Genomic DNA, 26,163 nt, shown 5'->3' on the forward strand with positions numbered 1-26,163 from the left:
ACACCCTGTTTATTACACAGTCTTTGACTCCCTGGTTAGTGCACTGGCTTTGATTCCCTGGTAAGTGCACTGGCTTTGACTCCCTATCTCTCTCTCTCTCTCTCTCTCTCTCTCTCTGGTTAATGCACTGGCTTTGACTCTATCTATGGTTATTGCACTGGCTTTGACTCTCTCTGGTTAGTGCACTGGCTTTTTCTATCCCTCTCTCTCTGGTTCGGGCACTGGCTTTGACTCTGGTTAGTGCACTGGCTTTGACTCTCTTTCTGGATAGTGCGCTGGCTTTGATTCTCTTTCGTTAGTGCACTGGCTTTGACTCTCCCTGGATAGTGCACTGCCTCCCCCCTCTCTCTCTGGTTAGGGCATTGGCTTTGTCACTCTCTCTGGTTAGTGCACTGGTTTCGACTCTCTAAGGTTAGTGCACTGGCTTTGACTCTCTCTGGTTAGTGCACTGGCTTTGACTGTCTCTCTCTCTCTGGTTAGTGCACTGGCTTTGACTGTCTGCTTAGAGCACTAGCTTGGACTCTCTCTCTCTCTCTGATTAGTGCACTGGCTTTGACTTTCTGGTTAGTGCACTGGTTTTGACTTCCACTCTGGTTAGTGCAATTGCTTTGACTCTCTTGTTAGTGCACTGGATTCGAGTCTCTGGTTAGTGCACTGGCTTTGACTATCTGGTTAGTGCACTGGCTCCCTTTGTCTCTCTCTCTCTCTCTCTCTCTCTTCTCTCTCTCTCTCTCTCTCTCTCTGGTTAGAGCATTGGCTTTGACTCTCTCGGCTTAGTGCAATAGCATTGACTCTCTCTCTGGTTAGTGCACTGGTTTTGACTCTCTCTGGTTAGTGCACTTGCTTTGACTCTTTTGGTTTGTGCACTGTCTTTGACTCTCTCTCTCTCTCTCTCTCTCTCTCTCTCTCTTTCTCTCTGTCTCTCTCTCTGTCTCTCTCTCTGTCTCTCTCTCTCTCTCTCTCTCTCTGGTTAGTGCACTGAATTTGACTCCCTGTTTATTACACATTCTTTGACTCCCTGGTTATTGCACTGGCTTTGATTCCCTGGTAAGTGCACTGACTTTCTCTCTCTCTCTCTCTGGTTAGGGTACTGGCTTTTAATCTCTCTATGGTTAGTGCACTGGCTTTGACTCTCTCTTCTGTTTAGTGCACTGGTTTTGACTTTCTCTCTGGAGAGTGCACTGGTTTTGAGTCTCTCTCTCTCTGGTTACTGCATTAGCTTTGACTCTCTCTGGTTAATGCACTAGCTTTGAGTCTCTCCCTCTCTGGTTAGTGCACTGGCTTTGATTCTCTCTCTCTCTATCTCTCTCTCTCTCTCTGGTTAGTGCACTGGCTTTGACTCTATCTGGTTAGTGCACTTGCTTTGACTCTCTTGATTAGTGCACTTGCTTTGACTCTCTTGATTAGTGCATTGGCTTTGACTCTCTCTGGTTAGTGCGCTGGTTTTGACTCTCTCTTTGGATACTGCTCTGGCTTTGTCCCTCTTTGGTTAGTGCACAGGCTTTGACTCTCTCTCTCTCTCTGGTTAGTGCACTGGCTTTGTCTCCTTCTCTCTCTGTTTAGTTCACAGGTTTTGACTCTCTGGTTATTACACTGGCTTTTAATCTCTCTATGGTTATTGCACTGGCATTGACTCTCTCTCTCTCTCTCTCTCTCTCTCTCTCTCTCTCTCTCTGTTTAGTTCACTGTTTGTGACTTTCTCTCTGGATAGTGCACTGGTTTTGAGTCTCTCTCTCTCTCTTGTTACTGCATTAGCTTTGACTCTCTCTGGTTAACGCACTGGCTTTGAGTCTCTCCCTCTCTGGTTAGTGCATTGGCTTTGTCACTCTCTCTGGTTAGTGCACTGGCTTTGACTGTCTCTCTCTCTCTGGTTAGTGCACTGGCTTTGACTGTCTGCTTAGAGCACTAGCTTTGACTCCCTCTCTCTCTCTGATTAGTGCACTGGCTTTGACTTTCTGGTTAGTGCACTGGCTTTGACTATCTGGTTAGTGCACTGGCTCCCTTTGTCTCTCTCTCTCTCTCTCTCTCTCTCTTCTCTCTCTCTCTCTCTCTCTCTCTGGTTAGAGCATTGGCTTTGACTCTCTCGGCTTAGTGCAATAGCATTGACTCTCTCTCTGGTTAGTGCACTGGTTTTGACTCTCTCTGGTTAGTGCACTTGCTTTGACTCTTTTGGTTTGTGCACTGTCTTTGACTCTCTCTCTCTCTCTCTCTCTCTCTCTCTCTCTTTTTCTCTCTGTCTCTCTCTCTGTCTCTCTCTCTGTCTCTCTCTCTCTCTCTCTCTCTCTGGTTAGTGCCCTGAATTTGACTCCCTGTTTATTACACATTCTTTGACTCCCTGGTTATTGCACTGGCTTTGATTCCCTGGTAAGTGCACTGACATTCTCTCTCTCTCTCTCTCTGGTTAGGGTACTGGCTTTTAATCTCTCTATGGTTAGTGCACTGGCTTTGACTCTCTCTTCTGTTTAGTGCACTGGTTTTGACTTTCTCTCTGGAGAGTGCACTGGTTTTGAGTCTCTCTCTCTCTGGTTACTGCATTAGCTTTGACTCTCTCTGGTTAATGCACTAGCTTTGAGTCTCTCCCTCTCTGGTTAGTGCACTGGCTTTGATTCTCTCTCTCTCTATCTCTCTCTCTCTCTCTGGTTAGTGCACTGGCTTTGACTCTATCTGGTTAGTGCACTTGCTTTGACTCTCTTGATTAGTGCACTTGCTTTGACTCTCTTGATTTGTGCATTGGCTTTGACTCTCTCTGGTTAGTGCGCTGGTTTTGACTCTCTCTTTGGATACTGCTCTGGCTTTGTCCCTCTTTGGTTAGTGCACAGGCTTTGACTCTCTCTCTCTCTGGTTAGTGCACTGGCTTTGTCTCCTTCTCTCTCTGTTTAGTTCACTGGTTTTGACTATCTGGTTATTACACTGGCTTTTAATCTCTCTATGGTTATTGCACTGGCATTGACTCTCTCTCTCTCTCTCTCTCTCTCTCTCTCTCTCTCTGTTTAGTTCACTGTTTGTGACTTTCTCTCTGGATAGTGCACTGGTTTTGAGTCTCTCTCTCTCTCTTGTTACTGCATTAGCTTTGACTCTCTCTGGTTAACGCACTGGCTTTGAGTCTCTCCCTCTCTGGTTAGTGCATTGGCTTTGTCACTCTCTCTGGTTAGTGCACTGGCTTTGACTGTCTCTCTCTCTCTGGTTAGTGCACTGGCTTTGACTGTCTGCTTAGAGCACTAGCTTTGACTCCCTCTCTCTCTCTGATTAGTGCACTGGCTTTGACTTTCTGGTTAGTGCACGGGCTTTGACTTCCACTCTGGTTAGTGCAATTGCTTTGACTCTCTTGTTAGTGCACTGGATTCGAGTCTCTGGTAGGTGCACTGGCTTTGACTATCTGGTTAGTGCACTGGCTCCCTCTTTCTCTCTATCTCTTCTCTCTCTCTCTCTCTCTCTCTCTGGTTAGAGCATTGGCTTTGACTCTCTCGGCTTAGTGCAATAGCATTGACTCTCTCTCTGGTTAGTGCACTGGTTTTGACTCTCTCTGGTTAGTGCACTTGCTTTGACTCTTTTGGTTTGTGCACTGTCTTTGACTCTCTCTCTCTTCTCTCTCGTTTTCTCTCTGTCTCTCTATCTGTCTCTCTCTCTCTCTCTCTCTCTCTCTCTCTCTCTGGTTAGTGCACTGAATTTGACTCCCTGTTTATTACACATTCTTTGACTCCCTGGTTATTGCACTGGCTTTGATTCCCTGGTAAGTGCACTGGCTTTCTCTCTCTCTCTCTCTTTCTCTCTCTCTCTATCTCTCTCTTTCTAACTCTCTCTCTCTCTCTCTGGTTAATGCACTGGCTTTGTCTCTATCTCTGGTTAGTGCACTGGCTTTTACTCTCTCTGGTTAGTGCACTGGCTTTCTCTATCCCTCTCTCTCTCTGGTTAGGGCACTGGCTTTGACTCTGGTTAGTGCATTGGCATTGACTTTCTCTCTGGTTAGTGGACTGGCTTTGACTTTCTCTCTGGATAGCGCATTGGCTTTGATTCTCTCTCTCTCTCTCTCTCTCTCTCTCTCTCTGTTTAGTGCACTGGTTTTGACTTTCTCTCTGGATAGTGCACTGGTTTTGAGTCTCTCTCTCTCTCTGGTTACTGCATTAGCTTTGACTCTCTCTGGTTAATGCACTAGCTTTGAGTCTCTCCCTCTCTGGTTAGTGCATTGGCTTTGTCACTCTCTCTGGTTAGTGCACTGGTTTCGACTCTCTAAGGTTAGTGCACTGGCTTTGAATCTCTCTGGTTAGTGCACTGGCTTTGACTGTCTCTCTCTCTCTGGTTAGTGTACTGGCTTTGACTGTCTGCTTAGAGCACTAGCTTTGACTCTCTCTCTCTCTCTGGTTAGTGCACTGGCTTTGACTTTCTGGTTAGTGCACTGGCTTTGACTTCCACTCTGGTTAGTGCACTTGCTTTGACTCTCTTGTTAGTGCACTGGATTCGAGTCTCTGGTTAGTGCACTGGCTTTGACTATCTGGTTAGTGCCTCTCTCTCTCTCTCTCTCTTCTCTCTCTCTCTCTCTCTCTCTCTGGTTAGAGCATTGGCTTTGACTCTCTCGGCTTAGTGCAATAGCATTGACTCTCTCTCTGGTTAGTGCACTTGCTTTGACTCTTTTGGTTTGTGCACTGTCTTTGACTCCCTCTCTCTCTCTCTCTCTCTCTCTTTCTCTCTGTCTCTCTCTCTGTCTCTCTCTCTCTGTCTCTCTCTCTGTCTCTCTCTCTGTTTAGTGCACTGGTTTTGACTTTCTCTCTGGATCGTGCACTGGTTTTGAGTCTCTCTCTCTGGTTACTGCATTAGCTTTGACTCTCTCTGGTTAATGCATTGGCTTTGAGTCTCTCCCTCTCTGGTTAGTGCACTGGCTTTGATTCTCTCTCTCTCTCTCTCTCTCTCTCTCTCTCCCTCTCTCTCTCTGGTTAGTGCACTGGCTTTGACTCTATCTGTGTTAGTGCACTTGCTTTGACTCTCTTGATTAGTGCATTGGCTTTGACTCTCTTGTTAGTGCACTGGTTTTGACTCTCTCTGGTTAGTGCACTGGAACCGACTATCTTTGTTTCATGCTCTGGCTTTGAATCTCTTTGGTTTGTGCACTGGCTTTGACTCTCTCTGGATAGTGCACTGGCTTTCTCTCTCCCTCTCTCTCTGGTTAGGGCAGTGGATTTGACTCTGGTTAGTGAACTGGCTTTGACTCTCTGGATAGTGCGCTGGCTTTTACTCTGTTTGGTCAGTGCACTGGCTTTGACTCTCCCTCTCTCTGGTTAGTGCACTGGCTTTGTCTCTTTCTCTCTCTGGTTAGTGCACTGGTATTGACTCTCTGGTTAGTGCACTGGCTTTTACTCTCTCTCTCTATCTGGTTAGTGCACTGGCTTTGTCTCCATCTCTGGTTAGTGCACTGGCTTTGACTCTCTCTGGTTAGTGCACTGGCTTTCTCTACCCCTCTTCTTCTGCTTAGTAAACTGGCTTTGATTCTGGTTAGTGCATTGGCTTTGACTTTCTCTCTGGTTAGTGGACTGGCTTTGACTTTCTCTCTGGATAGTGCACTGGCTTTGATTCTCTCTCTCTATCTCTATCTCTCTCTCTCTCTCTCTCTCTCTCTCTCTCTGGTTAGTGCACTGAATTTGACTCCCTGTTTATTACACATTCTTTGACTCCCTGGTTATTGCACTGGCTTTGATTCCCTGGTAAGTGCACTGGCTTTCTCTCTCTCTCTCTCTTTCTCTCTCTCTCTATCTCTCTCTTTCTAACTCTCTCTCTCTCTCTCTGGTTAATGCACTGGCTTTGTCTCTATCTCTGGTTAGTGCACTGGCTTTTACTCTCTCTGGTTAGTGCACTGGCTTTCTCTATCCCTCTCTCTCTCTGGTTAGGGCACTGGCTTTGACTCTGGTTAGTGCATTGGCATTGACTTTCTCTCTGGTTAGTGGACTGGCTTTGACTTTCTCTCTGGATAGCGCATTGGCTTTGATTCTCTCTCTCTCTCTCTCTCTCTCTCTCTCTGTTTAGTGCACTGGTTTTGACTTTCTCTCTGGATAGTGCACTGGTTTTGAGTCTCTCTCTCTCTCTGGTTACTGCATTAGCTTTGACTCTCTCTGGTTAATGCACTAGCTTTGAGTCTCTCCCTCTCTGGTTAGTGCATTGGCTTTGTCACTCTCTCTGGTTAGTGCACTGGTTTCGACTCTCTAAGGTTAGTGCACTGGCTTTGAATCTCTCTGGTTAGTGCACTGGCTTTGACTGTCTCTCTCTCTCTGGTTAGTGTACTGGCTTTGACTGTCTGCTTAGAGCACTAGCTTTGACTCTCTCTCTCTCTCTGGTTAGTGCACTGGCTTTGACTTTCTGGTTAGTGCACTGGCTTTGACTTCCACTCTGGTTAGTGCACTTGCTTTGACTCTCTTGTTAGTGCACTGGATTCGAGTCTCTGGTTAGTGCACTGGCTTTGACTATCTGGTTAGTGCCTCTCTCTCTCTCTCTCTCTCTCTTCTCTCTCTCTCTCTCTCTCTGGTTAGAGCATTGGCTTTGACTCTCTCGGCTTAGTGCAATAGCATTGACTCTCTCTCTGGTTAGTGCACTTGCTTTGACTCTTTTGGTTTGTGCACTGTCTTTGACTCCCTCTCTCTCTCTCTCTCTCTCTTTTTCTCTCTGTCTCTCTCTCTGTCTCTCTCTCTCTGTCTCTCTCTCTGTCTCTCTCTCTGTTTAGTGCACTGGTTTTGACTTTCTCTCTGGATCGTGCACTGGTTTTGAGTCTCTCTCTCTGGTTACTGCATTAGCTTTGACTCTCTCTGGTTAATGCATTGGCTTTGAGTCTCTCCTTCTCTGGTTAGTGCACTGGCTTTGATTCTCTCTCTCTCTCTCTCTCTCTCTCTCTCTCTCTCTCTCTCTCTCTCCCTCTCTCTCTCTGGTTAGTGCACTGGCTTTGACTCTATCTGTGTTAGTGCACTTGCTTTGACTCTCTTGATTAGTGCATTGGCTTTGACTCTCTTGTTAGTGCACTGGTTTTGACTCTCTCTGGTTAGTGCACTGGAACCGACTATCTTTGTTTCATGCTCTGGCTTTGAATCTCTTTGGTTTGTGCACTGGCTTTGACTCTCTCTGTATAGTGCACTGGCTTTCTCTCTCCCTCTCTCTCTGGTTAGGGCAGTGGATTTGACTCTGGTTAGTGAACTGGCTTTGACTCTCTGGATAGTGCGCTGGCTTTGACTCTGTTTGGTCAGTGCACTGGCTTTGACTCTCCCTCTCTCTGGTTAGTGCACTGGCTTTGTCTCTTTCTCTCTCTGGTTAGTGCACTGGTATTGACTCTCTGGTTAGTGCACTGGCTTTTACTCTCTCTCTCTGGTTAGTGCACTGGCTTTGTCTCCATCTCTGGTTAGTGCACTGGCTTTGACTCTCTCTGGTTAGTGCACTGGCTTTCTCTACCCCTCTTCTTCTGCTTAGTAAACTGGCTTTGATTCTGGTTAGTGCATTGGCTTTGACTTTCTCTCTGGTTAGTGGACTGGCTTTGACTTTCTCTCTGGATAGTGCACTGGCTTTGATTCTCTCTCTCTATCTCTATCTCTCTCTCTCTCTCTCTCTCTCTCTCTCTCTCTCTCTCTGGTTAGTGCACTGAATTTGACTCCCTGTTTATTACACATTCTTTGACTCCCTGGTTATTGCACTGGCTTTGATTCCCTGGTAAGTGCACTGGCTTTCTCTCTCTCTCTCTCTTTCTCTCTCTCTCTATCTCTCTCTTTCTAACTCTCTCTCTCTCTCTCTGGTTAATGCACTGGCTTTGTCTCTATCTCTGGTTAGTGCACTGGCTTTTACTCTCTCTGGTTAGTGCACTGGCTTTGATTCTCTCTCTCTCTCTCTCTCTCTCTCTCTCTCTCTCTCTCTCTCTCTCTCTCTCTCTCTCTCTCTCTCTCTCTCTCTCTCCCTCTCTCTCTCTGGTTAGTGCACTGGCTTTGACTCTATCTGTGTTAGTGCACTTGCTTTGACTCTCTTGATTAGTGCATTGGCTTTGACTCTCTTGTTAGTGCACTGGTTTTGACTCTCTCTGGTTAGTGCACTGGCTTTCTCTCTCCCTCTCTCTCTGGTTAGGGCAGTGGATTTGACTCTGGTTAGTGAACTGGCTTTGACTCTCTGGATAGTGCGCTGGCTTTGACTCTGTTTGGTCAGTGCACTGGCTTTGACTCTCCCTCTCTCTGGTTAGTGCACTGGCTTTGTCTCTTTCTCTCTCTGGTTAGTGCACTGGTATTGACTCTCTGGTTAGTGCACTGGCTTTTACTCTCTCTCTCTCTGGTTAGTGCACTGGCTTTGTCTCCATCTCTGGTTAGTGCACTGGCTTTGACTCTCTCTGGTTAGTGCACTGGCTTTCTCTACCCCTCTTCTTCTGCTTAGTAAACTGGCTTTGATTCTGGTTAGTGCATTGGCTTTGACTTTCTCTCTGGTTAGTGGACTGGCTTTGACTTTCTCTCTGGATAGTGCACTGGCTTTGATTCTCTCTCTCTATCTCTCTCTCTCTCTCTCTCTCTCTCTCTCTCTCTCTCTGGTTAGTGCACTGGCTTTGTTTCTTTCTCTCTCTGGTTAGTGCACTGGTATTGACTCTCTGGTTAGTGCACTGGCTTTTAATCTCTCTCTCTCTGGTTAGTGCACTGGCTTTGACTCCCTCTTAGTGCACTGGCTTTGACTCTCTCTGGTAGTGCACTGGTTTTGACTCTATCTGGTTAGTGCAATTGCTTTGACTCTTTTGGTTTGTGCACTGTCTTTGACTCTCTCTCTCTGTCTCTCTCTCTCTCTCTCTGGTTAATGCATGGATTTGACACCCTGTTTATTACACAGTCTTTGACTCCCTGGTTAGTGCACTGGCTTTGATTCCCTGGTAAGTGCACTGGCTTTGACTCCCTATCTCTCTCTCTCTCTCTCTCTCTCTCTGGTTAATGCACTGGCTTTGACTCTATCTATGGTTATTGCACTGGCTTTGACTCTCTCTGGTTAGTGCACTGGCTTTTTCTATCCCTCTCTCTCTGGTTCGGGCACTGGCTTTGACTCTGGTTAGTGCACTGGCTTTGACTCTCTTTCTGGATAGTGCGCTGGCTTTGATTCTCTTTCGTTAGTGCACTGGCTTTGACTCTCCCTGGATAGTGCACTGGCTCCCCCCTCTCTCTCTGGTTAGGGCACTGGATTTGACTCTGGTTAGTGAATTGGCTTTGACTCTCTGGATAGTGCGCTGGCTTTGACTCTATCTCTGGTTAGTACACTGGCTTTGACTCTCTCTGGTTAGTGCACTGGCTTTCTCTACCCCTCTCTCTCTGGTTAGGGCTCTGGCTTTGCATCTGGTTAGTCCATTGGCTTTGACTTTCTCTCTGGTTAGTGCACTGGCTTTGACTTCCACTCTGGTTAGTGCACTTGCTTTGACTCTCTTGTTAGTGCACTGGATTCGAGTCTCTGGTTAGTGCACTGGCTTTGACTATCTGGTTAGTGCCTCTCTCTCTCTCTCTCTCTCTCTCTCTCTCTCTTCTCTCTCTCTCTCTCTCTCTCTCTGGTTAGAGCATTGGCTTTGACTCTCTCGGCTTAGTGCAATAGCATTGACTCTCTCTCTGGTTAGTGCACTTGCTTTGACTCTTTTGGTTTGTGCACTGTCTTTGACTCCCTCTCTCTCTCTCTCTCTCTCTCTCTGTCTCTGTCTCTGTCTCTCTCTCTGGTTAGTGCACTGGTATTGACTCTCTTTCGCTCTCTTTAATGCACTGACTTTGACTCTCTCTTTCTCTCTCTGGTTAGTGCACTAGCTTTGTCTCTTTCTCGCTCTGGTTAGTGCACTGGCTTTGACTCTCTGGTTAGTGCACTGGCTTTGACTCTCTCTCTGGTTATTGCTTTGGCTTTGAGTCTCTCTCTCTCTGGTTAGTGCACTGGCTTTGACTCTCTGGTTAGTGCACAGGCTTTGACTCTCTCTGGTTAGTGCACTGGCTTTGACTGTCTCTCTCTCTCTGGTTAGTGCACGGGCTTTGACTCTCTCTCTCTCTCTCTCCCTCTCTCTCTGGTTAGTGCACTGGCTTTGACTCACTCTGGTTAGTGCATTGGCTTTGACTCTCTCTGGTTAGTGCACTGGCTTTGTCTCTCTCTCTCTGGTTAGTGCACTGGTTTTGACTCTTTGGTTAGTGCACTGGCTTTGACTCTATCTCTCTCTCTCTCTCTCTGGTTAATGTACTGGCTTTGACTCTCTCTCTCTCTCTCTCTCTCTCTCTCTCTCTCTCTGGTTAGTGCACTGGCATTGACTCTCTTTCGCTCTCTTTAATGCACTGGCTTTGACTCTCTCTTTCTCTCTCTGGTTAGTGCACTAGCTTTGTCTCTTTCTCGCTCTGGTTAGTGCACTGGCTTTGACTCTCTGGTTAGTGCACTGGCTTTGACTCTCTCTCTGGTTAGTGCTTTGGCTTTGAGTCTCTCTCTCTCTGGTTAGTGCACTGGCTTTGACTCTCTGGTTAGTGCACTGGCTTTGACTCTCTCATGTTAGTGCAATGGCTTTGACTCTTTCGTGTTAGTGCACTGGCTTTGACTCTGATTATTGCCCTGGCTTTGACTCTCTGTTTAGTGCCCTGGCTTTGACTCTCTGTTTAGTGCACTGGTTTTGACTCTCTCTGGCTAGTGCACTGGCTTTGACTCTCTTTGGTTCGTGCACTGGCTTTGAATCTCTGGTTAGTACGCTCACTTTGACTCTCTGGTTAGTGCACTGGCTCTGACCCTCTCTCCGGTTAATGCATTGGCTTTGTCTCTGGTTAGTGCACTCGCTTTGACTCTCTCACTGGTTAGTGCACTAGCTTTGACTCTCTGGTTAGTGCACTGGCGTGGACTCTCTCCCTGGTTAGTGCACTGGCTTTGACTCTCTCTCTCTCTCTCTCTCTCTCTCTCTCTCTCTCTCTCTCTCTCTCTCTCTCTCTCTCCCTGCTTAGTGCACTGGCTTTGACTCTCTCTCTCTCTCTCTCTTGCTCTCTCTCTTTCTCTCTGGTTAGTGCACTGGCTTTGACTCTATCTGGTTAGTGCACTTGCTTTGACTCTCTTGATTATTGCATTGGTTTTGACTCTCTCCGGTTAGTGCGCTGGTTTTGACTCTCTGGATAGTGCACTGGTTTTGACCCTCTCTCTGGTTCGTGCACTAGCTTTGACTCTCTCTCTGGTTAGTGAACTGGCTTTGAGTTTCTCTCTGGTTAGTGCACAGGCTTTGACGCTCTCTGGTTAGTGCACTGGCTTTGACTGTCTCTCTCTCTCTGGTTAGTGCACTGGCTTTGACTCTCTCTCTTTCTCTCTCTCTCTCTCTCTCTGGTTAGTTCACTGGCTTTGACTCACTCTGGTTAGTGCATTGGCTTTGACTCTCTCTGGTTAGTGCACTGGCTTTGTCTCTCTCTCTCTCTCTCTCTCTCTCTTTCTCTCTGGCTTTGACTCTATCTGGTTAGTGCACTTGCTTTGACTCTCTTGATTATTGCATTGGTTTTGACTCTCTCTGGTTAGTGCGCTGGTTTTGACTCTCTGGATAGTGCACTGGTTTTGACCCTCTCTCTGGTTCGTGCACTAGCTTTGACTCTCTCTGGTTAGTGCACAGGCTTTGACGCTCTCTGGTTAGTGCACTGGCTTTGACTGTCTCTCTCTCTCTGGTTAGTGCACTGGCTTTGACTGTCTCTCTCTCTCTCCCTCTCTCTCTCTCTCTCTCTGGTTAGTGCACTGGCATTGACTCTCTTTCTCTCTCTTTAATGCACTGGCTTTGACTCTCTCTTTCTCTCTCTGGTTAGTGCACTAGCTTTGTCTCTTTCTCGCTCTGGTTAGTGCACTGGCTTTGACTCTCTGGTTAGTGCGCTGGCTATGACTAGCTCTCTGGTTAGTGCTTTGGCTTTGAGTCTCTCTCTCTCTGGTTAGTGCACTGGCTTTGACTCTCTGGTTAGTGCACTGGCTTTGACTCTCTCTCTCTGGTTAGTGCACTGGCTTTGACTCTCTCATGTTAGTGCAATGGCTTTGACTCTTTCGTGTTAGTGCACTGGCTTTGACTCTGATTAGTGCACTGGCTTTGACTCTCTGTTTAGTGCCCTGGCTTTGACACTCTCTTTAGTGCACTGGTTTTGACTCTCTCTGGCTAGTGCACTGGCTTTGACTCTCTGGTTAGTACGCTCACTTTGACTCTCTGGTTAGTGCACTTGCTTTGACTCTCTTGATTATTGCATTGGTTTTGACTCTCTCTGGTTAGTGCGCTGGTTTTGACTCTCTGGATAGTGCACTGGTTTTGACCCTCTCTCTGGTTCGTGCACTAGATTTGACTCTCTCTCTGGTTAGTGAACTGGCTTTGACTTTCTCTCTGGTTAGTGCACAGGCTTTGACTCTCTCTGGTTAGTGCACTGGCTTTGACTGTCTCTCTCTCTCTGGTTAGTGCACTGGCTTTGACTCACTCTGGTTAGTGCATTGGCTTTGACTCTCTCTGGTTAGTGCACTGGCTTTGTCTCTCTGGTTAGTGCACTGGCTTTGACTCACTCTGTTTAGTGCATTGGCTTTGACTCTCTCTGGTTAGTGCACTGGCTTTGTCTCCCTGGTTAGTGCTCTGGCTTTGACTCTCTCTCTCTCTCTCTCTCTCTCTCTCTCTCTCTTGTTAGTGCACTGGATTTGACTCACTCAGGTTAGTGCATTGGATTTGACTCTCTCTGGTTAGTGCACTGGCTTTGTCTCACTCTCTGGTTAGTGCACTGGTTTTGGCTCTCTCTGGTTAGTGCACTGGCTTTGTCTCTCTGGTTAGTGCATTGGCTTTGACTCTCTATCTCTCTCTCTCTGGTTAGTGCACTGGCTTTGACTTTCTCTCTGGTTAATATACTGGCTTTGACTCTCTCTCTCTCTCTCTCTCTCTCTCTCTCTCTCTCTCTCTCTCTCTCTCTCTCTCTCTCTCTCTCTCTCTCTCTCTCTCTCCCTCCCTGGTTAGTGCACTGGCATTGACTCTCTTTCGCTCTCTTTAATGCACTGGCTTTGACTCTCTCTTTCTCTCTCTGGTTAGTGCACTAGCTTTGTCTCTTTCTCGCTCTGGTTAGTGCACTGGCTTTGACTCTCTGGTTAGTGCACTGGCTTTGACTCTCTCTCTGGTTAGTGCTTTGGCTTTGAGTCTCTCTCTCTCTGGTTAGTGCACTGGCTTTGACTCTCTGGTTAGTGCACTGGCTTTGACTCTCTCTCTCTTTCTCTCTCTGGTTAGTGCACTTGCTTTGACTCTCTTGATTATTGCATTGGTTTTGACTCTCTCTGGTTAGTGCGCTGGTTTTGACTCTCTGGATAGTGCACTGGTTTTGACCCTCTCTCTGGTTCGTGCACTAGCTTTGACTCTCTATCTGGTTAGTGAACTGGCTTTGACTTTCTCTCTGGTTAGTGCACAGGCTTTGACTCTCTCTGGTTAGTGCACTGGCTTTGACTGTCTCTCTCTCTCTGGTTAGTGCACTGGCTTTGACTCACTCTGGTTAGTGCATTGGCTTTGACTCTCTCTCGTTAGTGCACTGGCTTTGTCTCTCTGGTTAGTGCACTGGCTTTGACTCACTCTGGTTAGTGCATTGGCTTTGACTCTCTCTGGTTAGTGCACTGGCTTTGTCTCTCTGGTTAGTGCTCTGGCTTTGACTCTCTCTCTCTCTTTAATGCACTGGCTTTGACTCTCTCTTTCTCTCTCTGGATAGTGCACTAGCTTTGTCTCTTTCTCGCTCTGGTTAGTGCACTGGCTTTGATCCTCTGGTTAGTGCACTGGCTTTGACTCTCTCTCTGGTTAGTGCTTTGGCTTTGACTCTCTCTATGGTTAGTGCACTGGCTTTGACTTTCTCTCGGGTTAGTGCACTGGCTTTGACTTTCTCTCTGGTTAGTGCCGTGGCTATGACTCTCTCTCTCTCTCTCTCTCTCTCTCGTTCTCTCTCTTTCTCTCTGGTTAGTGCACTGGCTTTGACTCTATCTGGTTAGTGCACTTGCTTTGACTCTCTTGATTATTGCATTGGTTTTGACTCTCTCCGGTTAGTGCGCTGGTTTTGACTCTTTGGATAGTGCACTGGTTTTGACCCTCTCTCTGGTTCGTGCACTAGCTTTGACTCTCTCTCTGGGTAGTGAACTGGCTTTGAGATTCTCTCTGGTTAGTGCACAGGCTTTGACGCTCTCTGGTTAGTGCACTGGCTTTGACTGTCTCTCTCTCTCTGGTTAGTGCACTGGCTTTGACTCTCTCTCTCTCTCTCTCTCTCTCTCTCTCTCTCTCTCTCTCTCTGGTTAGTTCACTGGCTTTGACTCACTCTGGTTAGTGCATTGGCTTTGACTCTCTCTGGTTAGTGCACTGGCTTTGTCTCTCTGGTTAGTGCACTGGCTTTGACTCACTCTGGTTAGTGCATTGGCTTTGACTCTCTCTGGTTAGTGCACTGGCTTTGTCTCTCTCTCTCTCTCTCTCTCTCTCTCTCTCTCTGGCTTTGACTCTATCTGGTTAGTGCACTTGCTTTGACTCTCTTGATTATTGCATTGGTTTTGACTCTCTCTGGTTAGTGCGCTGGTTTTGACTCTCTGGATAGTGCACTGGTTTTGACCCTCTCCCTGGTTCGTGCACTAGCTTTGACTCTCTCTCTGGTTAGTGAACTGGCTTTGACTTTCTCTCTGGTTAGTGCCCAGGCTTTGACTCTCTCTGGTTAGTGCACTGGCTTTGACTGTCTCTCTCTCTCTGGTTAGTGCACTGGCTTTGACTCTCTCTCTCTCTCTCCCTCTCTCTCTCTCTCTCTCTCTGGTTATTGCAGTGGCTTTGACTTTCTCTCTGGTTAGTGCACTGGCTTTGACTTTCTCTCTGGTTAGTGCAGTGGCTTTGACTCTCTCTCTCTCTCTCTCTCTCTCTCTCTCTCTCTCTCTTTCTCTCTGGTTAGTGCACTGGCTTTGACTCTATCTGGTTAGTGCACTTGCTTTGACTCTCTTGATTATTGCATTGGTTTTGACTCTCTCCGGTTAGTGCGCTGGTTTTGACTCTCTGGATAGTGCACTGGTTTTGACCCTCTCTCTCTCTCTCTCTCTCTCTCCCTCTGGTTAGTGCACTGGCTTTGACTCTCTCTCTCTCTCTCTCTCTCTCTCTCTCTCTCTGGTTAGTGCACTGCCTTTGACTCACTCTGGTTAGTGCATTGGCTTTGACTCTCTCTGGTTAGTGCACTGGCTTTGTCTCTCTCTCTCTGGTTAGTGCACTGGTTTTGACTCTTTGGTTAGTGCACTGGCTTTGACTCTATCTCTCTCTCTCTCTGGTTAATGTACTGGCTTTGACTCTCTCTCTCTCTCTCTCTCTCTCTCTCTGTATCTCTCTCTCTGATTAGTGCACTGGCATTGACTCTCTTTCGCTCTCTTTAATGCACTGGCTTTGACTCTCTTTTTCTCTCTCTGGTTAGTGCACTAGCTTTGTCTCTTTCTCGCTCTGGTTAGTGCACTGGCTTTGACTCTCTGGTTAGTGCACTGGCTTTGACTCTCTCTCTGGTTAGTGCTTTGGCTTTGAGTCTCTCTCTCTCTGGTTAGTGCACTGGCTTTGACTCTCTGGTTAGTGCACTGGCTTTGACTCTCTCTCTCTTTCTCTCTCTGGTTAGTGCACTTGCTTTGACTCTCTTGATTATTGCATTGGTTTTGACTCTCTCTGGTTAGTGCGCTGGTTTTGACTCTCTGGATAGTGCACTGGTTTTGACCCTCTCTCTGGTTCGTGCACTAGCTTTGACTCTCTATCTGGTTAGTGAACTGGCTTTGACTTTCTCTCTGGTTAGTGCACAGGCTTTGACTCTCTCTGGTTAGTGCACTGGCTTTGACTGTCTCTCTCTCTCTGGTTAGTGCACTGGCTTTGACTCACTCTGGTTAGTGCATTGGCTTTGACTCTCTCTCGTTAGTGCACTGGCTTTGTCTCTCTGGTTAGTGCACTGGCTTTGACTCACTCTGGTTAGTGCATTGGCTTTGACTCTCTCTGGTTAGTGCACTGGCTTTGTCTCTCTGGTTAGTGCTCTGGCTTTGACTCTCTCTCTCTCTTTAATGCACTGGCTTTGACTCTCTCTTTCTCTCTCTGGATAGTGCACTAGCTTTGTCTCTTTCTCGCTCTGGTTAGTGCACTGGCTTTGATCCTCTGGTTAGTGCACTGGCTTTGACTCTCTCTCTGGTTAGTGCTTTGGCTTTGACTCTCTCTATGGTTAGTGCACTGGCTTTGACTTTCTCTCGGGTTAGTGCACTGGCTTTGACTTTCTCTCTGGTTAGTGCCGTGGCTATGACTCTCTCTCTCTCTCTCTCTCTCTCTCTTGTTCTCTCTCTTTCTCTCTGGTTAGTGCACTGGCTTTGACTCTATCTGGTTAGTGCACTTGCTTTGACTCTCTTGATTATTGCATTGGTTTTGACTCTCTCCGGTTAGTGCGCTGGTTTTGACTCTTTGGATAGTGCACTGGTTTTGACCCTCTCTCTGGTTCGTGCACTAGCTTTGACTCTCTCTCTGGGTAGTGAACTGGCTTTGAGATTCTCTCTGGTTAGTGCACAGGCTTTGACGCTCTCTGGTTAGTGCACTGGCTTTGACTGTCTCTCTCTCTCTGGTTAGTGCACTGGCTTTGACTCTCTCTCTCTCTCTCTCTCTCTCTCTCTCTCTCTCTCTCTCTCTCTCTGGTTAGTTCACTGGCTTTGACTCACTCTGGTTAGTGCATTGGCTTTGACTCTCTCTGGTTAGTGCACTGGCTTTGTCTCTCTGGTTAGTGCACTGGCTTTGACTCACTCTGGTTAGTGCATTGGCTTTGACTCTCTCTGGTTAGTGCACTGGCTTTGTCTCTCTCTCTCTCTCTCTCTCTCTCTCTCTCTGGCTTTGACTCTATCTGGTTAGTGCACTTGCTTTGACTCTCTTGATTATTGCATTGGTTTTGACTCTCTCTGGTTAGTGCGCTGGTTTTGACTCTCTGGATAGTGCACTGGTTTTGACCCTCTCCCTGGTTCGTGCACTAGCTTTGACTCTCTCTCTGGTTAGTGAACTGGCTTTGACTTTCTCTCTGGTTAGTGCCCAGGCTTTGACTCTCTCTGGTTAGTGCACTGGCTTTGACTGTCTCTCTCTCTCTGGTTAGTGCACTGGCTTTGACTCTCTCTCTCTCTCTCCCTCTCTCTCTCTCTCTCTCTCTGGTTATTGCAGTGGCTTTGACTTTCTCTCTGGTTAGTGCACTGGCTTTGACTTTCTCTCTGGTTAGTGCAGTGGCTTTGACTCTCTCTCTCTCTCTCTCTCTCTCTCTCTCTCTCTCTCTCTCTCTCTCTCTCTTTCTCTCTGGTTAGTGCACTGGCTTTGACTCTATCTGGTTAGTGCACTTGCTTTGACTCTCTTGATTATTGCATTGGTTTTGACTCTCTCCGGTTAGTGCGCTGGTTTTGACTCTCTGGATAGTGCACTGGTTTTGACCCTCTCTCTCTCTCTCTCTCTCTCTCCCTCTGGTTAGTGCACTGGCTTTGACTCTCTCTCTCTCTCTCTCTCTCTCTCTCTCTCTGGTTAGTGCACTGCCTTTGACTCACTCTGGTTAGTGCATTGGCTTTGACTCTCTCTGGTTAGTGCACTGGCTTTGTCTCTCTCTCTCTGGTTAGTGCACTGGTTTTGACTCTTTGGTTAGTGCACTGGCTTTGACTCTATCTCTCTCTCTCTCTGGTTAATGTACTGGCTTTGACTCTCTCTCTCTCTCTCTCTCTCTCTCTCTCTCTGTATCTCTCTCTCTGATTAGTGCACTGGCATTGACTCTCTTTCGCTCTCTTTAATGCACTGGCTTTGACTCTCTTTTTCTCTCTCTGGTTAGTGCACTAGCTTTGTCTCTTTCTCGCTCTGGTTAGTGCACTGGCTTTGACTCTCTGGTTAGTGCACTGGCTTTGACTCTCTCTCTTGTTAGTGCTTTGGCTTTGAGTCTCTCTCTCTCTGGTTAGTGCACTGGCTTTGACTCTCTGGTTAGTGCACTGGCTTTGACTCTCTCATGTTAGTGCAATGGCTTTGACTCTTTCGTGTTAGTGCACTGGCTTTGACTCTGATTAGTGCACTGGCTTTGACTCTCTGTTTAGTGCCCTGGCTTTGACTCTCTGTTTAGTGCACTGGTTTTGACTCTCTCTGGCTAGTGCACTGGCTTTGACTCTCTTTGGTTCGTGCACTGGCTTTGACTCTCTGGTTAGTACGCTCACTTTCACTCTCTGGTTAGTGCACTTGCTTTGACTCTCTTGATTATTGCATTGGTTTTGACTCTCTCTGGTTAGTGCGCTGGCTTTGACTCGATGGATAGTGCACTGGTTTTGACCCTCTCTCTGGTTCGTGCACTAGCTTTGACTCTCTCTCTGGTTAGTGAACTGGCTTTGACTTTCTCTCTGGTTAGTGCACAGGCTTTGACTCTCTCTGGTTAGTGCACTGGCTTTGACTGTCTCTCTCTCTCTGGTTAGTGCACTGGCTTTGACTCACTCTGGTTAGTGCATTGGCTTTGACTCTCTCTGGTTAGTGCACTGGCTTTGTCCCTCTGGTTAGTGCACTGGCTTTGACTCACTCTGGTTAGTGCATTGGCGTTGACTCTCTCTGGTTAGTGCACTGGCTTTGTCTCCCTCGTTAGTGCTCTGGCTTTGACTCTCTCTCTCTCTCTCTCGTTAGTGCACTGGATTTGACTCACTCAGGTTAGTGCATTGGATTTGACTCTCTCTGGTTAGTGCACTGGCTTTGTCTCACTCTCTGGTTAGTGCACTGGTTTTGGCTCTCTCTGGTTAGTGCACTGGCTTTGTCTCTCTGGTTAGTGCACTGGCTTTGACTCTCTATCTCTCTCTCTCTCTCTTTCTCTCTGGTTAGTGCACTGGCTTTGACTCTTTGGTTAGTGCACTGGCTTTGACTCTCTCTCTCTCTCTCTCTCTCTGGTTATTGCACTGGCTTTGACTCTCTCATGTTAGTGCACTGGCTTTGATTCTTTTGTGTTAGTGCACTAGCTTTGACTCTGATTAGTGCACTGGCTTTGACTCTCTGTTTAGTGCACTGGCTTTGACTCTCCGTTTACAACACTGGTTTTGACTCTCTCTGATTAGTGCACTGGCTTTGACTCTCTCTCTCTCTCTCTCTCTCTCTCTCTCTCTCTCTCTCTCTCTGGTTAGTGCACTGGCTTTGACTCTCTCTCTCTCTCTCTGGTTAGTGCACTGGCTTTGACTCACTCTGGTTAGTGCATTGGCTTTGACTCTCTCTGGTTAGTGCACTGGCTTTGTCTCTCTTTCGCTCTCTTTAATGCACTGGCTTTGACTCTCTTTTTCTCTCTCTGGTTAGTGCACTAGCTTTGTCTCTTTCTCGCTCTGGTTAGTGCACTGGCTTTGACTCTCTGGTTAGTGCACTGGCTTTGACTCTCTCTCTGGTTAGTGCTTTGGCTTTGAGTCTCTCTCTCTCTGGTTAGTGCACTGGCTTTGACCCTCTGGTTAGTGCACTGGCTTTGACTCTCTCTCTCTCTCTCTCTCTCTCTCTGGTTAGTGCACTGGCTTTGACTCTCTCATGTTAGTGCAATGGCTTTGTCTCTTTCGTGTTAGTGCACTGGCTTTGACTCTGATTAGTGCACTGGCTTTGACTCTCTGTTTAGTGCCCTGGCTTTGACTCTCTGTTTAGTGCACTGGTTTTGACTCTCTCTGGCTAGTGCACTGGCTTTGACTCTCTTTGGTTCGTGCACTGGCTTTGACTCTCTGGTTAGTACGCTCACTTTGACTCTCTGGTTGGAGCACTGGCTTTGACGCTCTCTCTGGTTAGTGCATTGGCTTTGACTCTGGTTAGTGCACTCGCTTTGACTCTCTCACTGGTTAGTGCACTAGCTTTGACTCTCTGGTTAGTGCACTGGCGTGGACTCTCTCCCTGGTTAGTGCACTGGCTTTGACTCTCTCTCTCTCTCTCTCTCTCTCTCTCTCTCTCTCTCTCTCTCTCTCTCTCTCTCTCTCTCTCTCTCTCTCTCCCTGCTTAGTGCACTGGCTTTGACTCTCTCTCTCTCTCTCTCTCTTGCTCTCTCTCTTTCTCTCTGGTTAGTGCACTGGCTTTGACTCTATCTGGTTAGTGCACTTGCTTTGACTCTCTTGATTATTGCATTGGTTTTGACTCTCTCTGGTTAGTGCGCTGGTTTTGACTCTCTGGATAGTGCACTGGTTTTGACCCTCTCTCTGGTTCGTGCACTAGCTTTGACTCTCTCTCTGGTTAGTGAACTGGCTTTGACTTTCTCTCTGGTTAGTGCACAGGCTTTGACTCTGTCTGGTTAGTGCACTGGCTTTGACTGTCTCTCTCTCTCTGGTTAGTGCACTGGCTTTGACTCACTCTGGTTAGTGCATTGGCTTTGACTCTCTCTGGTTAGTGCACTGGCTTTGTCTCTCTGGTTAGTGCACTGGCTTTGACTCACTCTGGTTAGTGCATTGGCTTTGACTCTCTCTGGTTAGTGCACTGGCTTTGTCTCTCTGGTTAGTGCTCTGGCTTTGACTCTCTCTCTCTCTCTCTCTCTCTCTCTCTCTCTTGTTAGTGCACTGGATTTGACTCACTCACGTTAGTGCATTGGATTTGACTCTCTCTGGTTAGTGCACTGGCTTTGTCTCACTCTCTGGTTAGTGCACTGGTTTTGGCTCTCTCTGGTTAGTGCACTGGCTTTGTCTCTCTGGTTAGTGCACTGGCTTTGACTCTCTATCTCTCTCTCTCTCTCTCTCTCTCTCTCTCTCTCTCTCTCTCTCTCTGGATATTGCACTGGCTTTGACTCTCTCATGTTAGTGCACTGGCTTTGACTCTTTTGTGTTAGTGCACTGGCTTTGACTCTGATTAGTGCACTGGCTTTGACTCTCTGTTTAGTGCCCTGGCTTTGACTCTCCGTTTAGTGCACTGGTTTTGACTCTCTCTGATTAGTGCACTGGCTTTGACTCTCTTTGGTTCGAGCACTGGCTTTGAATCTCTGGATAGTACGCTCCCTTTGACTCTCTGGTTAGTGCGCTGGCTTTGACTCTATCTCTCTCTCTCTCTCTGGTTAATGTACTGGCTTTGACTCTCTCTCTCTCTCTCTCTCTCTCTCTCTCTCTCTCTCTCTGGTTAGTGCACTGACATTGACTCTCTTTCTCTCTCTTTAATGCACTGGCTTTGACCCTCTCTTTCTCTCTCTGGATAGTGCACTAGCTTTGTCTCTTTCTCGCTCTGGTTAGTGCACTGGCTTTGATCCTCTGGTTAGTGCTTTGGCTTTGACTCTCTCTCTGGTTAGTGCTTTGGCTTTGACTCTCTCTATGGTTAGTGCACTGGCTTTGACTTTCTCTCTGGTTAGTGCACTGGCTTTGACTTTCTCTCTGGTTAGTGCAGTTTGTTTGACTCTCTCTCTCTCTCTCTCTCTCTCTCTCTCTCTCTCTTTCTCTCTGGTTAGTGCACTGGCTTTGACTCTATCTGGTTAGTGCACTTGCTTTGACTCTCTTGATTATTGCATTGGTTTTGACTCTCTCCGGTTAGTGCGCTGGTTTTGACTCTCTGGATAGCGCACTGGTTTTGACCCTCTCTCTGGTTCGTGCTCTAGCTTTGACTCTCTCTCTGGTTAGTGAACTGGCTTTGAGTTTCTCTCTGGTTAGTGCACAGGCTTTGACTCTCTCTGGTTAGTGCACTGGCTTTGACTCTCTCTCTCTGGTTAGTGCACTGGCTTTGACTCACTCTGGTTAGTGCATTGGCTTTGATTCTCTCTGGTTAGTGCACTGGCTTTGTCTCTCTCTCTGGTTAGTGCACTGGTTTTGACTCTCTCTGGTTAGAGCACTGGCTTTGACTCTCTCTCTCTCTCTCTTGGCAGTGCACTGGCTTTGATTCTCTGGTTATTGCACTGGTTTTGACTCTTTGGTTAGTGCACTGGCTTTGACTCTCTCTTTCTCCCTCTGGTTAGTGCACTAGCTTTGTCTCTTTCTCGCTCTGGTTAGTGCACTGGCTTTGACTCTCTCTCTCTCTCTGGTTAGTGCACTGGCTTTGACTCACTCTGGTTAGTGCATTGGCTTTGACTCTCTCTGGTTAGTGCACTGGCTTTGTCTCTCTCTCTGGTTAGTGCACTGGTTTTGACTCTCTCTGGTTAGAGCACTGGCTTTGACTCTCTCTCTCTCTCTCTCTTGGCAGTGCACTGGCTTTGATTCTCTGGTTATTGCACTGGTTTTGACTCTTTGGTTAGTGCACTGGCTTTGACTCTATCTCTCTCTCTCGGGTTAATGTACTGGCTTTGACTCTCTCTCTCTCTCTATCTATCTCTCTCTCTCTCTCTCTCTCTCTCTCTCTCTCTCTCTCTCTCTCTCTCTCTCTCTCTCTCTGGTTAGTGCACTGGCATTGACTCTCTTTCTCTCTCTTTAATGCACTGGCTTTGACTCTCTCTTTCTCCCTCTGGTTAGTGCACTAGCTTTGTCTCTTTCTCGCTCTGGTTAGTGCACTGGCTTTGACTCTCTGGTTAGTGCACTGGCTTTGACTCTCTCTCTTGTTAGTGCTTTGGCTTTGACTCTCTCTATGGTTAGTGCACTGGCTTTGACTTTCTCTCTGGTTAGTGCACTGGCTTTGACTTTCTCTCTGGTTAGTGCACTGGCTTTGACACTCTCTCTCTCTCTCTCTCTCTCTCTCTCTCTCTCTCTCTCTCTCTCTCTCTCTCTCTCTCTCTGGCTTTGACTCTATCTGGTTAGTGCACTTGCTTTGACTCTCTTGATTATTGCATTGGTTTTGACTCTCTCTGGTTAGTGCGCTGGTTTTGACTCTCTGGATAGTGCACTGGTTTTGACCCTCTCTCTGGTTCGTGCACTAGCTTTGACTCTCTCTCTCTGGTTAGTGAACTGGCTTTGACTTTCTCTCTCTCTCTGGTTAGTGCACTGGCTTTGACTCACTCTGGTTAGTGCATTGGCTTTGACTCTCTCTGGTTAGTGCACTGGCTTTGTCTCTCTGGTTAGTGCACTGGCTTTGACTCTCTCTCTCTCTCTCTCTCTCTGGTTAGAGCACTGGCTTTGACTCACTCTGGTTAGTGCATTGGCTTTTACTCTCTCTGGTTAGTGCACTGGCTTTGTATCTCTGTCTGGTTAGTGCACTGGTTTTGGCTCTCTCTGGTTAGTGCACTGGCTTTGTCTCTCTGGTTAGTGCACTGGCTTTGACTCTCTATCTCTCTCTCTCTCTCTCTCTCTGGTTAGTGCACTGGCTTTGACTCTTTGGTTAGTGCACTGGCTTTGACTCTCTCTCTCTCTCTGGTTATTGCACTGGCTTTGACTCTCTCATGTTAGTGCACTGGCTGTGACTCTTTTGTGTTAGTTCACTGGCTTTGACTCTGATTAGTGCACTGGCTTTGACCCTCTGTTTAGTGCCCTGGCTTTGACTCTCCGTTTAGTGCACTGGTTTTGACTCTCTCCGGTTAGTGCACTGGCTTTGACTCTCTTTGGTTCGTGCACTGGCTTTGACTCTCTGGTTAGTACGCTCGCTTTGACTCTCTGGTTAGTGCACTGGCTTTGACTCCATCACTCTCTCTCTCTCTCTCTGGTTAATGTACTGGCTTTGACTCTCTCTCTCATCTCTCTCTCTCTCTCTCTCTCTCTCTCTCTCTCTCTCTCTCTCTCTGGTTAGTGCACTGGCATTGACTCTCTTTCTCTCTCTTTAATGCACTGGCTTTGACTCTCTCTTTCTCTCTCTGGTTAGTGCACTAGCTTTGTCTCTTTCTCGCTCTGGTTAGTGCACTGGCTTTGATCCTCTGGTTAGTGCACTGGCTTTGACTCTCTCTCTCGTTAGTGCTTCGGCTTTGACTCTCTCTATTGTTAGTGCACTGGCTTTGACTTTCTCTCTGGTTAGTGCACTGGCTTTGACTTTCTCTCTGGTTAGTGCACTGGCTTTGACTCTCTCTCTCTCTCTCTCTCTTTCTCTCTGGTTAGTGCACTGGCTTTGACTCTATCTGGTTAGTGCACTTGCTTTGACTCTCTTGATTATTGCATTGGTTTTGACTCTCTCCGGTTAGTGTGCTGGTTTTGAGTCTCTGGATAGTGCACTGGTTTTGACCCTCTCTCTGGTTCGTGCACTAGCTTTGACTCTCTCTCTGGTTATTGAACTGGCTTTGAGTTTCTCCCTGGTTAGTGCACAGGCTTTGACTCTCTCTGGTTAGTGCACTGGCTTTGACTGTCTCTCTCTCTCTGGTTAGTGCACTGGCTTTGACTCTCTCTCTCTCTCTCTCTCTCTCTCTCTCTGGTTAGTGCACTGGCTTTGACTCACTGTGGTTAGTGCATTGGCTTTGACTCTCTCTGGTTAGTGCACTGGCTTTGTCTCTCTCTCTGGTTAGTGCACTGGCATTGACTCTCTTTCGCTCTCTTTAATGCACTGGCTTTGACTCTCTTTTTCTCTCTCTGGTTAGTGCACTAGCTTTGTCTCTTTCTCGCTCTGGTTAGTGCACTGGCTTTGACTCTCTGGTTAGTGCACTGGCTTTGACTCTCTCTCTGGTTAGTGCTTTGGCTTTGAGTCTCTCTCTCTCTGGTTAGTGCACTGGCTTTGACCCTCTGGTTAGTGCACTGGCTTTGACTCTCTCTCTCTCTCTCTCTGGTTAGTGCAGTGGCTTTGACTCTCTCATGTTAGTGCAATGGCTTTGACTCTTTCGTGTTAGTGCACTGGCTTTGACTCTGATTAGTGCACTGGCTTTGACTCTCTGTTTAGTGCCCTGGCTTTGACTCTCTGTTTAGTGCACTGGTTTTGACTCTCTCTGGCTAGTGCACTGGCTTTGACTCTCTCTGGTCCGTGCACTGGCTTTGACTCTCTGGTTAGTACGCTCACTTTGACTCTCTGGTTAGAGCACTGGCTTTGACGCTCTCTCTGGTTAGTGCATTGGCTTTGACTCTGGTTAGTGCACTCGCTTTGACTCTCTCACTGGTTAGTGCACTAGCTTTGACTCTCTGGTTAGTGCACTGGCGTGGACTCTCTCCCTGGTTAGTGCACTGGCTTTGACTCTCTCTCTCTCTCTCTCTCTCTCTCTCTCTCTCTCTCTCTCTCTCTCTCTCTCTCTCTCTCTCTCTCTCTCCCTGCTTAGTGCACTGGCTTTGACTCTCTCTCTCTCTCTCTCTCTTGCTCTCTCTCTTTCTCTCTGGTTAGTGCACTGGCTTTGACTCTATCTGGTTAGTGCACTTGCTTTGACTCTCTTGATTATTGCATTGGTTTTGACTCTCTCCGGTTAGTGCGCTGGTTTTGACTCTCTGGATAGTGCACTGGTTTTGACCCTCTCTCTGGTTCGTGCACTAGCTTTGACTCTCTGGTTAGTGAACTGGCTTTGAGTTTCTCTCTGGTTAGTGCACAGGCTTTGACGCTCTCTGGTTAGTGCACTGGCTTTGACTGTCTCTCTCTCTCTGGTTAGTGCACTGGCTTTGACTCTCTCTCTCTCTCTCTCTCTCTCTCTCTCTCTCTCTCTCTGGTTAGTTCACTGGCTTTGACTCACTCTGGTTAGTGCATTGGCTTTGACTCTCTCTGGTTAGTGCACTGGCTTTGTCTCTCTCTCTCTCTCTCTTTCTCTCTGGCTTTGACTCTATCTGGTTAGTGCACTTGCTTTTACTCTCTTGATTATTGCATTGGTTTTGACTCTCTCTGGTTAGTGTGCTGGTTTTGACTCTCTGGATAGTGCACTGGTTTTGACCCTCTCTCTGGTTCGTGCACTAGCTTTGACTCTCTCTCTGGTTAGTGAACTGGCTTTGACTTTCTCTCTGGTTAGTGCACAGGCTTTGACTCTCTCTGGTTAGTGCACTGGCTTTGACTGTCTCTCTCTCTCTGGTTAGTGCACTGGCTTTGACTCACTCTGGTTAGTCCATTGGCTTTGACTCTCTCTGGTTAGTGCACTGGCTTTGTCTCTCTGGTTAGTGCACTGGCTTTGACTCACTCTGGTTAGTGCATTGGCTTTGACTCTCTCTGGTTAGTGCACTGGCTTTGTCTCTCTGGTTAGTGCTCTGGCTTTGACTCTCTCTCTCTCTCTCTCTCTTGTCAGTGCACTGGATTTGACTCACTCAGGTTAGTGCATTGGATTTGACTCTCTCTGGTTAGTGCACTGGCTTTGTCTCACTCTCTGGTTAGTGCACTGGTTTTGGCTCTCTCTGGTTAGTGCACTGGCTTTGTCTCTCTGGTTAGTGCACTGGCTTTGACTCTCTCTCTCTCTCTCTCTCTCTCTCTCTCTCTCTCTCTCGCTCTCTGGTTAGTGCACTGGCTTTGACTCTCTCTCTCTCTCTCTC

Source organism: Carcharodon carcharias, chromosome 12 (genome assembly GCF_017639515.1).
Source record: "Carcharodon carcharias isolate sCarCar2 chromosome 12, sCarCar2.pri, whole genome shotgun sequence".
Classification (NCBI taxonomy): Eukaryota; Metazoa; Chordata; class Chondrichthyes; order Lamniformes; family Lamnidae; genus Carcharodon; species Carcharodon carcharias.